This window comes from Pipistrellus kuhlii, unplaced genomic scaffold (genome assembly GCF_014108245.1).
Source record: "Pipistrellus kuhlii isolate mPipKuh1 unplaced genomic scaffold, mPipKuh1.p scaffold_m20_p_3, whole genome shotgun sequence".
Classification (NCBI taxonomy): Eukaryota; Metazoa; Chordata; class Mammalia; order Chiroptera; family Vespertilionidae; genus Pipistrellus; species Pipistrellus kuhlii.
Window position 1 is genome coordinate 160,127,227 of NW_023425529.1, and position 11,298 is coordinate 160,138,524.

Below are 11,298 nucleotides of genomic sequence, written 5' to 3' on the forward strand. Positions count from 1 at the left end.
GTTGCCTTACCCACCAGGTGGAGAAAGTCCTTCCTGGGAAATGGAGAGAAACAGAGCTGCCTGATGGCCTCTTTGGGATATCTGAAGCAACACGAACCCCTGGAACCATCCAATGATGTGAGTCGATCAATGATTTTGTTCTTAAGCTAGTTCACCTTGGGTGTATGTATATACTGAACAAATCACCCACCACTTCCCAATCCCACTAACTTCCCCCAAGATAGCAGATAGCAACAGTTGGTGAGTATAAGTAGCGTCAGATCTTTTTTTTTTTTTTTTTTTTTTTTTTAATTATGTACACTCCTCTCTGGTGGTTTTAAAACCACAAGTTTCATCCTCCTCTCACCACAGGCAGGGCCTGGTTTCCCCTCCCCTAGCCTCAGTGAGCCTTCCTACCTATCCTCACCAGGAGTGTGCCGCAGACAGCACACCTTGACTGACCGGTCCTTCCTCTTCACAGATGCTTGCCCTTGGGACACAGCCCCTGGTGGAGGCGGACCGGTATTCCTGCTACGTCTTCAGCTGCTTTGCAGCTTGGAGCCGGTGCCAGCCACCAGACAGGAGAGTGATGAGCCTGGAGATTATTCCAGCCCCAGGTGCTTGCCAAGTGAGTAGAGACAGCCGCACCATCCACCTGCGCACATCACAGATTCCTAGCAAGTCAGTTCTGGGGTGGTTTGCTGGAGAGCAACAGGTAAACCAGAATGATACCTATGCAAAGACACACGTTTGCTCTGCTTTTCACAGAAATGGGATTGTACCCTATATATCGATCTTTAACTAGCTAAAATGTGTCTTTCCCCTGGAGATCTTTCCATGTCACTACATTAAGATGAATTAACATCTAATTAACAACTGCAAATAATTTTTTCCTAAACACTTTTTCCCTAAGTGTTTATTTAAACACTCCTCTAATTGAAGTATATCTTTATACTTGCTATTTGAATCTTCTCTTGCAGGTATATGGTGTATGTATTTCCATTTACTCTGGTATTGATTATATCTTTTAGTGAAATTTTATAGATTTCTTCATATTTCTTAGTGACATTATATATTTTAGTTGCCACCATACAAGGACCAATTTTTTCATGATTTTGCTTTATTGGCTATCATTGGCATGTAAAAAAACAACTAATTGTTGTATGTCAATTCTTTTTTATATTAAGTTTTTATTTTTTGTAATATATTTTTATTGATTTCAGAAAAAAAGGGAGGGGAGGGAAGGAAAAAGGAAGGGGGAGAGAGAGAGAGAGAGAGAGAGAGAGAGAGAGAGAGAGAGAGAGAGAGAGAGACAGAGAGAGAGAGAAACACTGATCACTGAAGATGGAGCCCGCAACCAGGAATCGAACCTTGTGACCTTCTGGTTCATAGGTCAATGCTCAGCCACTGAGCCATCCCAGCCAGACTATCAATTCTTGATCTGGCCATCTTGCTTGCTGAAATTTCTCATTAATATTAGAAGTTTGTCAGTTGACTTAGCAATTTACTAGGTATAGGATCATCACTACAAAAGAACCAGTGCCTAGTGTGTTTCCAGGGCTGATGGTGGGTATTCTCACCTAGAACCCATCTCTCTCTACCTTTCTTCATCAGAGTCTTTTTATTTTATACTTTAATGATTTCTTACAGAGAGGAAGCGAGAGAGATAGAGAGTTAGAAACATCCATTAGCTGCCTCCTGCACACACACACACACACACACACACACACACACACCACTGGAGATGTGCCTGCAACCAAGGCACATGCCCTTGACTGGAATCAAACCTGGGACCCTTCAGTCCGCAGGCTGATGCTCTATCCACTGAGCCAAACCGGTTTTGGCTTCATCAGAGTCTTGTTCTGATTCTAATGGAAATGCTTTGAATAGTTAACATTATTCTAATGTTGACAGAGATTTCTAGTAAATCCTGTTTGTCAGGTACAGAAAGTTCTTCCTGTGGTTTCTGGTATTTCCAGAAATTGTTGAATTTCGTCAGTTACCTGTTTTTGAATGAGGGTGAGGGTGGGGGTGAGAGCAGTGACAGACATGTGCATCTTTTTTTTTTTCTTTTTTCTTTTTTTAATATTTAGTAAATCTAATTTTGAAAAATCTTGGTATTGCTGGAATAAGCTCTTCATAGACATGCTATTCTTTTAATGCACTTCTGAATTTGATTTGATGACATTTTAGTATTTTTATGTCTGAGATAAGGCTTTTTATTTAAACATTGTTATTCTAGAATGTTTGTGTGATTGTTTTAATATCTGAAGCCTTTGAGGATTTTATTTTGCTCAGCTGTAGCACCTTGTTTGTTTTGGTTGGTTGGTTGTTTACTTCTTTTTATTGTGAAACAACTCACCTCTTTGGAATTTTATCTATAGACATTCTTGCGGCCTCAATTAAAGGTGAGTTATTCTATTGGAGATTTTCTTTTTCTTTTGCAACTTACTAGAATCTGGAAACCAAGTTAAATAAAAATCCCAGCCGGGAGGCTAGGGGGGTGGGGACGGGGGAGGATAAGGGGAGGGGAGTTCTTTTCTTTCTTTCATGAAAATTGGGTTATTGTGGGTTTGTTTGTTTTTAATCCTCACCTGAGGATATTTTTCCATTTATTTTTAGAGTGAGTGGAAGAGAGAGGGAAGGACTAAGAGAAACATCAGTGTGAGAGAAACACATTAATTGGTTGCCTCCTGCATGAGCCCCAAGCAGGGGCCTGGGCCTGGAAGGAGCCTGCAACAGAGGTACGTGTCCTTGACCAGAATTGAGCCCAGGACCCTTTGGTCCACAGGCCAACGCTCTATCCACTTGAGCCAAACCAGAGAGGGGAAAAAATGTGTTTTTTATACATAATATTGAGTTGGAAACAAGAGTCCTGTTTTGCTTATTTATTTATTTATTTGTTTGTTTGTTTATTTGTTAATCCTCACCCAAGGATATTTTCCCATTGATTTTGAGAGAGAGAGTGGAAGGAAGGGGGACAGATGTAGAGAGAAAAACACGGATCTGCAGGCCAATGCTGAGCCGAACCGACTAGGGCCCAGGTAGGAGTTTTCAAACTACCCAACAACTGTCACTCCACAAACACAGACACTGGCTTGTGTTTTCAAATTCCCCTCTTCAGACACCAAGGGCCAGAAAGCTAACTTTCTTTGCTGTGTTGTTCTGCATGGCAACATTTTTCATTCTAGCTTTATGGGAATGGACTATGCTGGATTTTCCCTCCTGGGTGGGCTCTGGGCCAGAACCTCCACGTCAAGGTCCTTGGTCTTTGTGTGGCCAGAGAAAAGTCAGGAAGCTCTGCCCGGATGATGTCTCCGCCCACCCACTCTGCACCTTGGGCCCCACACATCCCTAGAGGAAGGCATCCAAGACCCCAGGTATGGCCTCAGGGGAGAAAGACTTTGTTGGCACCAACAAGGATTTCTGCTTTCAATAAGGTTTTGGCTTCTGTGGGTCTTTTTTTTAAAATGTATTTTATTGATTTTTTTACAGAGAGAAAGAGAGCGGGATAGAAAGTTAGAATCATCGATGAGAGAGAATCATTAATCAGCTACCTCTTGCACACCCCTCACTGGGGATGTGCCCGCAACCAAGGTTCCAACATGCCCTTGACTGGATTCGAACGTGGGACCTTCCAGTCTGCAGACCGACACTCTATTCACTGAGCCAAACGGATTAGGGCCTATGGGCTTTTTAAAAAAAAAATCTCATGCCATCTCAGCAATGCATTCAAAGAATATTTAAAACATATTAATTATTTTAATTTGAGGGTGGTTCAGAATACCTAGCCTGCAATATTGCTGGAAATAGAAGTCTTTCATCATCAACCCCATTCTGCCCTAGACATCAGGAACCACACTTGATCTATTTTTACATTCTGGGACCTGGCACACATTAGTGTATGCACAGGAAGTATTATTTGAATGAATGCCAAAAACAAACATTTCAAATTCAAGTAATTGGTTTGAAATTCTAAGCACAATCCAAGTGATTTCCTTTCTGAAAACTCTGAGGGCTGTAACTAAGCATCACAATGTGGATTAGAGAGTTCCTTGGGAAGCTGGTTATCCACATGAACTTTGTGCTTTAGTCCAATTAATTGGGAAGTTGCTTGTGCTGTGTGTGTGTGTGTGTGTGTGTGTGTGTGTTATCCTCACCAAGGAGATTTTTCCCATTGTTTTTTAGAGAGAGTGGAAGGGAAGGATAAAGAGAAAGGGGGGAAGAAACATCGATGTGAGAGAGACACATCAGTTGGTTGCCTCCCACATGTACCCTGACCAGGGTCAGGTTTTGAAACTACAGCCCAGGTTCGTGCCCTTGACCAGGAATCAAACCCATGCTAACCACTGAGAAACACTGGCCAGGGTGATGGATTGCACTTTAATTTGAATCACATGGATTCAGTCCTATAGGACACTGGTCAGCAAACTGTAGCTCGCCAGCCACATGTGGCTCACAAGCTGCGGTTTGCTGCTCTCTTGACTAATGACAAACTCATTAGTCAACAGAGCCAAATATGAACAGTACAACGGTTGAAATTTCTTTTGAGAGCCAACTTTTTTGAACTTAAACTTCTTCTAACACCACTTCAAAATAGACTTCCCCAGGCCGTGGTATTTTGTGGAAGAGCCACACTCAAGGGGCCGAAGAGCCACATGTGGCTCTCGAGCCACAGTTTGCTGATCACTGACCTAGACTCTCGATTCCAATAATTGCAGGCTGTTGATGTTCCTAGTGATTAAGCTCCTATCCCGGTGGTCGGCAAACTCATTAGTTAACAGAGCGTCAAACCACGGCTCGAGAGCCACAATTTGCCGACCACTGCCATAGGACAACAGTTTATGTTGTAGGTGCACTGCACAATCTAGGACTCAGATTGCAAAGATGTAGGAAAAGAGTCTCAGCACAAAAATTTTGCAACTTCTGCACTTCCCAATGATATTTTACGTTCCCTCATTGGTATTGGCATTTGCCATGATTATTAGATTCTCTCATCTTTCCAATTCTTCCTAATTCAGCATTTATCTCTTCAATCAGCTTTTAGGGAGTATTATGTGCACTGTGATAAGTACAGGTTCCAAAGAACATATATTCCTGCGTTCTGTATTCTCCCAGAGACCAATGTTGATCATTGTACACAGTAAAAAAAATAACAATAGAAGCATGCACTGTAGCACCGAGGAGAACATGAACCACTGAGCTTTAGAGCAGCCTGGAAGGTTTCGCTGGAGAAGAGACTGCTGAGCTGAGGCCAGAATGGAGTGGCTTTTACCAGATAAAGGGTATGAGGCCATGGAGGTGAGTGTGGGTCCAGGGCCCAGGAAGCAATGTCTGGCCCAGGCTCTCCATCAGTGTCATAGGCTGCCTTCCGGTCATGGATAAGGCTTCTTATTGCTCGTGTGTGCTCAGATTTGAATGCCCCCAACAAGGACTCTCCGTTCTTCCTGAACATTCTCCAGGACTAAGTTCACTAAGCCTCCCAAGGTAACACTTCACCAGATGACCGTGCCTCCTGTCCACAGTCTTCCTCATTCAGTTGGGCATGTTTAAGTGCCATTGGCCTCCATGTCCTTCCCTCCGTTTCTTTTCAAATATTCCATAGGATTTTAATTTGTTCCTTGCTATATATAGTTCTTGTCTTATGAGAACTAAGTTGACATTTAACACTTTAAATAAATGCAAACTCAGAGTGCCATGGTTCCTATTTAGAAATGTGAGTGATAAAATGTAATACAAACCAAGAGACAACACAACCAAAATATCCAGGACACATTCCCTTTCCCTCATGGGCATGTGTCTCCCCCTCTCCTCCTCCTCTTCCTCCTCCTCCTCCTCCTCCTCCTCCTCCTCCTCCTCCTCCTCCTCTTCCTCCTCCTCCTCCTCCTCCTCCTGTTCCTTCTTCTCTTTCTTCTTCTTTAATAGTTAAGAGATTTAAAAAAAATAGTTAAGAGATTTTATTCTAATAGCTATAATTATAGTGCTTGTTGTCAAAATGAAAAATGAAAACAAGTATACAAATCAGTTGATTACTGATCGTGTATTGAGAGCAGTAAGAGGTTCCACGACATCAGATAAACCAGTTCTGAGGTTTTCTCCAACATAAATTTTAACAGCTCTAGTTTCTTCAGTGTTTTCTCAAATACAAAAGAAAAAAGTAGAGGTGGTTGTTTCTGATGTCAATCTGACCCTCGCTGGCTGAGGGAGTGAAGGCACATCTGGACGGGGGCTCCGAGGAGCTAGGCTCTGAGATGACCGGTCACCTGTCTGCGTTCCTACTGGTGAGGCCCAGACAACCTGGAGCAAGTGAGTATGATGTATAGGGACCATGGGGGTCTCCTGTTCTGGCCAGAGTGGTCCCACCAAAGCACCTGTGCTGACCCACACTGACCGGAGGGAAGGCTGGGGTCCTTCCAAGGGATCTGAGTGGTGGCCGCAGGCCCCAGCCCACCCCATAGGCAGTAGTGTAAGCACAGGTACAAGCATGAATGTTATGGGATGCAGATGACCCAGGGAGACAAAGCCAATCAGGGATCGTAAGTGACCATGCAGAACGTATTGTGGCTGGTTCTGCCCACTGCACGCTCCAGATGGGAGACAGACCGCAGGCAGACTTGACTCAAGCCGTTACTGCAGAACGAGGCACATTTCTCCCTTCTCTGTGTTCAAGTGTCTCCTTACCTTATATCACATGTGTCAAACACAAGGCCCGCGGGCCAAATCCGTCCCGCCAGGCCTTGCAATGTGGCCCGCACCGCGCTGTCATCACTGCACTCCGCTGCGTTTCCATCACAATGACAGTTTATGACTGTTCAGTAAACCATTCGGCCCGCGATTTAGGCTGGATTTTAGATTTTGGCCCCTTCTCTGATTGAGTTCGACACCCCTACCTTATATTATAAAAAATGTACTGAGTTTGGGTTAAAAACCAACCGTCAAAATGGATCTCAACACAGATTTAAAGCCCAGAGGCGGAGCGTTGAGGGGATCTCACAGCAGCTCCTAGAGGCCCCGCCCTGGGTGCCTAAAATCCCTTCTCAGTACTAAACAGTGGGTTGATTCTTTTTTTTTTTTTACAATAAAAAAAGCTGAGTAATATTGCATAGGAGTACCCGAAACTGCCTCATGGGAAACAAGAACTATTTGCATCAAATAAAAACCAGGTTGCAGGCTGCGTCTGCACATGTACAGCATGACGAAGCACACTGAGACCGACCATGGAGACAGCTTCAGGCACTCACACCACAGGGGCACATCTGCCGCCTGAGAGGAAAGCAAGGGGGAAGGAGGGAGGGAGGGGGAAGAGAGAGGAGTTCGGCTCACTTCTGGTTCCAGAGCTGATTGGACCGCCCGTCCAGTCCCTCACAGAGCCCGTCCCCACAGGTGCCACAGGCGGCCTGAATGTACCAGCTCCTGTGGTGCAGAGAGTGGAGGCCCAGCTTGTCTGTGATCTCATCTGCGTTTATGGATGATATTGGGGAGGTCCTACTTGTTTGCGAGCACGAGCAGGACAGCATCCCTGAGCTCATCCTCCGCCAGCATCCGCATAAGCTCCCCTCGAGCCCCATTCGCACGCTCTCGGTCATTGCTGTCCACCACAAAGGTGAGACCTTGTGTGTTCTGGAAGAGGTGGCGCTGCAGAGGCCGGGTCTTGTCCTGGCCACCCCACATAGTGGAGCTGATTTTTGTTGTTGTTTGTTTTTTACATATATATATATAAATTGACTTTTTACAGAGAGGAAGAGAGAGGGATAGAGAGCTAGAAACATCGATGAGAGAGAAACATAGATCAGCTGCCTCTTGCCCACCCCCTACTGGGGATGTGCCCGTAACCAGGGTACATGCCCTTGATCGGAATCGAACCCCGGACTCTTGAGTCCGCAGGCCAGTGCTCTATCCACTGAGCCAAACTGGATTTGGCAGAAGCTGATGTTCTTACATTCCACGGTCTCCAAGCTGAAACCTGTGGTGGGGATGGTGGTCACGAGCTCACCCAGCTCTGGTTTGTACAGGACGGTGGTCTTCCCCGCAGCATCCAGGCCCACCATGAGAATGCGCATTTCTTTTTTGCCAAAAAGGCCCTTGAAGAGGTTTGCAAAGATATTCCTCATGCTGTAGACTGGAGGGAGGAGAGACACTGGCCAGAGAAACCCTCGCAGCCGCGGTGCTGCTGCTACTCCGAGCCAGGCGCTGGTTTTGCTCCCACAAGATGCGGGCTCTGAGCCTGTGTCTTCTGTCTTTATGTGTCCATCTTCTTCCTGCAACTTGCATTTTTTATTCTGCATTGAAATCCAGGCTGCATATATTTTTTCATGGACTCCTTTAGTATTTTAGTAGACTCCGAAGTGCAGTGTGATCCTCATAGGCTGGCCCAAGTTATACACGAGGTTGCAGAAAGAAAATATTAGGCTACTTATCATTTTAAAATATATATATATTTTATTGATTTCAGAGAGAAGGAGACGGGGAAAGAGATGGAAACATCAATGATGAGAGAGAATTATTGATTAGCTGCCTCCTGAATGCCACACTCTGGGGATTAAGCCCAGAACCCAGGCACGTGCCCTGACTGGAATTTGAACCACGGACTCCTGGTTCATAGGTTAATGCTCAACCACTGAGCCACGCAAGCTGGGCACTACTTATTTATTTGTAATTAGTTTTAAGGTGACTATTTATTTATTTAATATATTTTATTGATTTTGTACAGAGAGGAAGGGAGAGAGAAAGCTAGAAACATCGATGAGAGAGAGTCATCAATCAGCTGCCTCTTGCACACCCCCTACTGGGGATATGCCCGCAACCAAGGTACATGCCCTTGACCGGAATTGAACCCGGGTTCCTTCAGTCCCCAAGCCTACGCTCTATCCATTGAGCCAAACCGGTCTCGGCAAGGTGACTACTTTTTAATATTTTAAAATATACATCCATTTTATGCATGTGATTTATAACTATGCACTGGCTAGGGGTGCATGCTCAAACATTATTTGCTTATGGGGTGAAGACAGTTCGGAGAACACTGATTTATGTACTTCTTTTCTCAGGCAAAAATGTTTCTGGTTTTAAAGAGTATTCTACCAGGCAGCTCTCCTGTTTCCTAATCCGCTGTTAGTTCTGCTAACTTAAGATTTAAAGGGAAGAAACTCTGAATGATAAGCACAGTCTTATCTTGCTAATGTTTTGTTCAGTGATAAGAGCCTTGCCAAGAATTCAGAGCAGCTTTGTAAAGATGGAAGTTCCTGGCAGGTGGTGAGGGAGAAATTTTGAGAAAAAGCTTGAAGTAGCAGCTCCTCCCTCAAATCACATAAATAGAAGCACAGACAGGTGGACAGTCTTCCCTGACTGCCAGACTTTAGGGGCAAGGCCTTTCTCTGTTTCACCTAACCACGTGCTCATTTGAGAACCTCATAAATGCCTACACTGTTGTTTCTTACATCCAGAGATTTTAAAAAAAATTAAGATATCTGGAGAAGGGGGGAAAATAAATAAAACACCACTTATACTAAAAAAATAATAAGAATTTAAAAACCCACTTCTATTCTTTGCCAATGCAGTGAGAGATGTACTATAGCATTTTTAGGATAAATTTTTAAATTTGATTTCTTTCTTTTTCTTTTCTTTTTTCTGCAAAAAGCTTTATTGTTTTATTTGGTGTGTGGGAGAGGGCTCCAGGTGGTTAAAAGAATGGCTAATACCCCGTTTCCCCGAAAATAAGACAGTGTCTGATATTAATTTTTGCTCCCAAAGATGTGCTAGGTCTTATTTTTAGGGGATGTCTTATTTTTCCATGAAGAAGAATACGATACACATTTATTGTTAAGTGAAAATAAAGGAAATTTATTACCTGTATACGGTACGGTAGTACGGTAGTTGTCAACACAAACCAGACAAATTGTGAATCCTACAGTATCAAGAATTTACTCATTTATTCAATGACAATAATGTCATCATCTTCTGGAACATCATCATAAAAATCCAATTCCTGAATTTCCTGGTGAATTTCTTGTGACTCCATTTCTTTCAGAATCAGTGGACCAAATCTCTCATGTTTAGCCTGGGGGGGGGGGGGGGCTTATTTTCGGGGGAATGCCTTATATTTCACTCAGAAGGAAATCTGTAAGTAGGTCTTATTTTCGGAGGATGTCTTATTTTCGGGGAAACACGGTAGTTTCGGGGAGAGGCTCCGGTAAAAGCCAGAGACACCAGGGGGGAGCACAGGGGCCTCTGGAAGGCCTCTGGGCCCCAAAGGCTCCTGGTCGTGCTTGAGGGTGAGCCTTTCGAAGAGATGCTCGCCCAGCCCGGGGGCCAGCAGCCTGGGATGTGAGTCAGGTGTCGCCCATCTTCTTGATCAGTTTCACCTCCTCAGCCAGGAAGTGGTTCTCCAGGAAGTCACAGAGCTGAGGGTCTGCCCGGGTAGAACCCAAGGCACGCAGCTCCAAAATGGCCTGGTCAGGTCCCTCTCCACGGCCAGGGCGGCCTCCATGGCATCCTGAGTTTTGCCCCCTCATCTTGGGAAAGCTTCAGCACTTCCTGGAAGAGAATGCAGCTGCCACACTTGTTTTGCTACTTTAAGAGATGCTCTTCTTCTCCGCCAACTCAGGGAAGAAGTGGTCCACACCCTCAGAGCCACATCGTCAAGGTCAAAATAGAAGCCCAGAGAGAGGAGGGGTAAGAGGCCCGCAGATGCAGGTTGGCCAGGCGGTTGACCGCAGCCTCCTCTTGGTGGAATAATTCTGACGAATTTGGGAGCTCATGGTTGTTCAGCAATAAGGAGTTAAGGAAAACAAAACAAACAAACACCCAAAACTGGTGTGTTGGCTGGTCCCGGAGGTGGTTCTGAGGGTGGTGACTGGATAAGGCACAGGAGAGTGTTTGGAGGCTGGAGAAGGGTCTGTTCTGTCCAGACACCGTTGAAGCAAGAAACAGATCTGGGACTGGCTTAAGTTTGATTTCTTTATTATGTATACTTACTTCATGATCCAAAATTAATAATATATACATTATCCTAGTATATATGCTAGTGTAACCTAAGTTTCTCACTTTATTTGAAGAGTAGTGTGATTGTGGGTGTGATCAAGTCTTTTGAAGTTCTGAAAAGGATTAATGAAACTCAATTTAAGAAAAAAAAATTCTTTATTGATTTTAGAGAGGGAGGAGAAAAGAGAGAGATCAATTTGTTTTCCACTTATTTTTCATTCATTAGTTGATACTTATATGTGTCCTGACCAGAGAATGAACCCATAACCTTGGCGTATCAGGACAATGGTCTAACCAACGGAGCTACCTGGCCAAAGACGTTATTTTTTAAATGTTCTTAAA

General features: G+C 44.3%; 2 pseudogenes; both read right to left on the minus strand.

Annotated features, from left to right (window-relative positions):
* Nucleotides 1-7,298: 7,298 nt before the first annotated feature.
* LOC118730052 lies at nucleotides 7,299-8,214 on the minus strand (annotated as a pseudogene).
* A 975-nt stretch (nucleotides 8,215-9,189) lies between these two features.
* LOC118729696 lies at nucleotides 9,190-10,862 on the minus strand (annotated as a pseudogene).
* Between the last annotated feature and the right edge of the window lie 436 nt (nucleotides 10,863-11,298).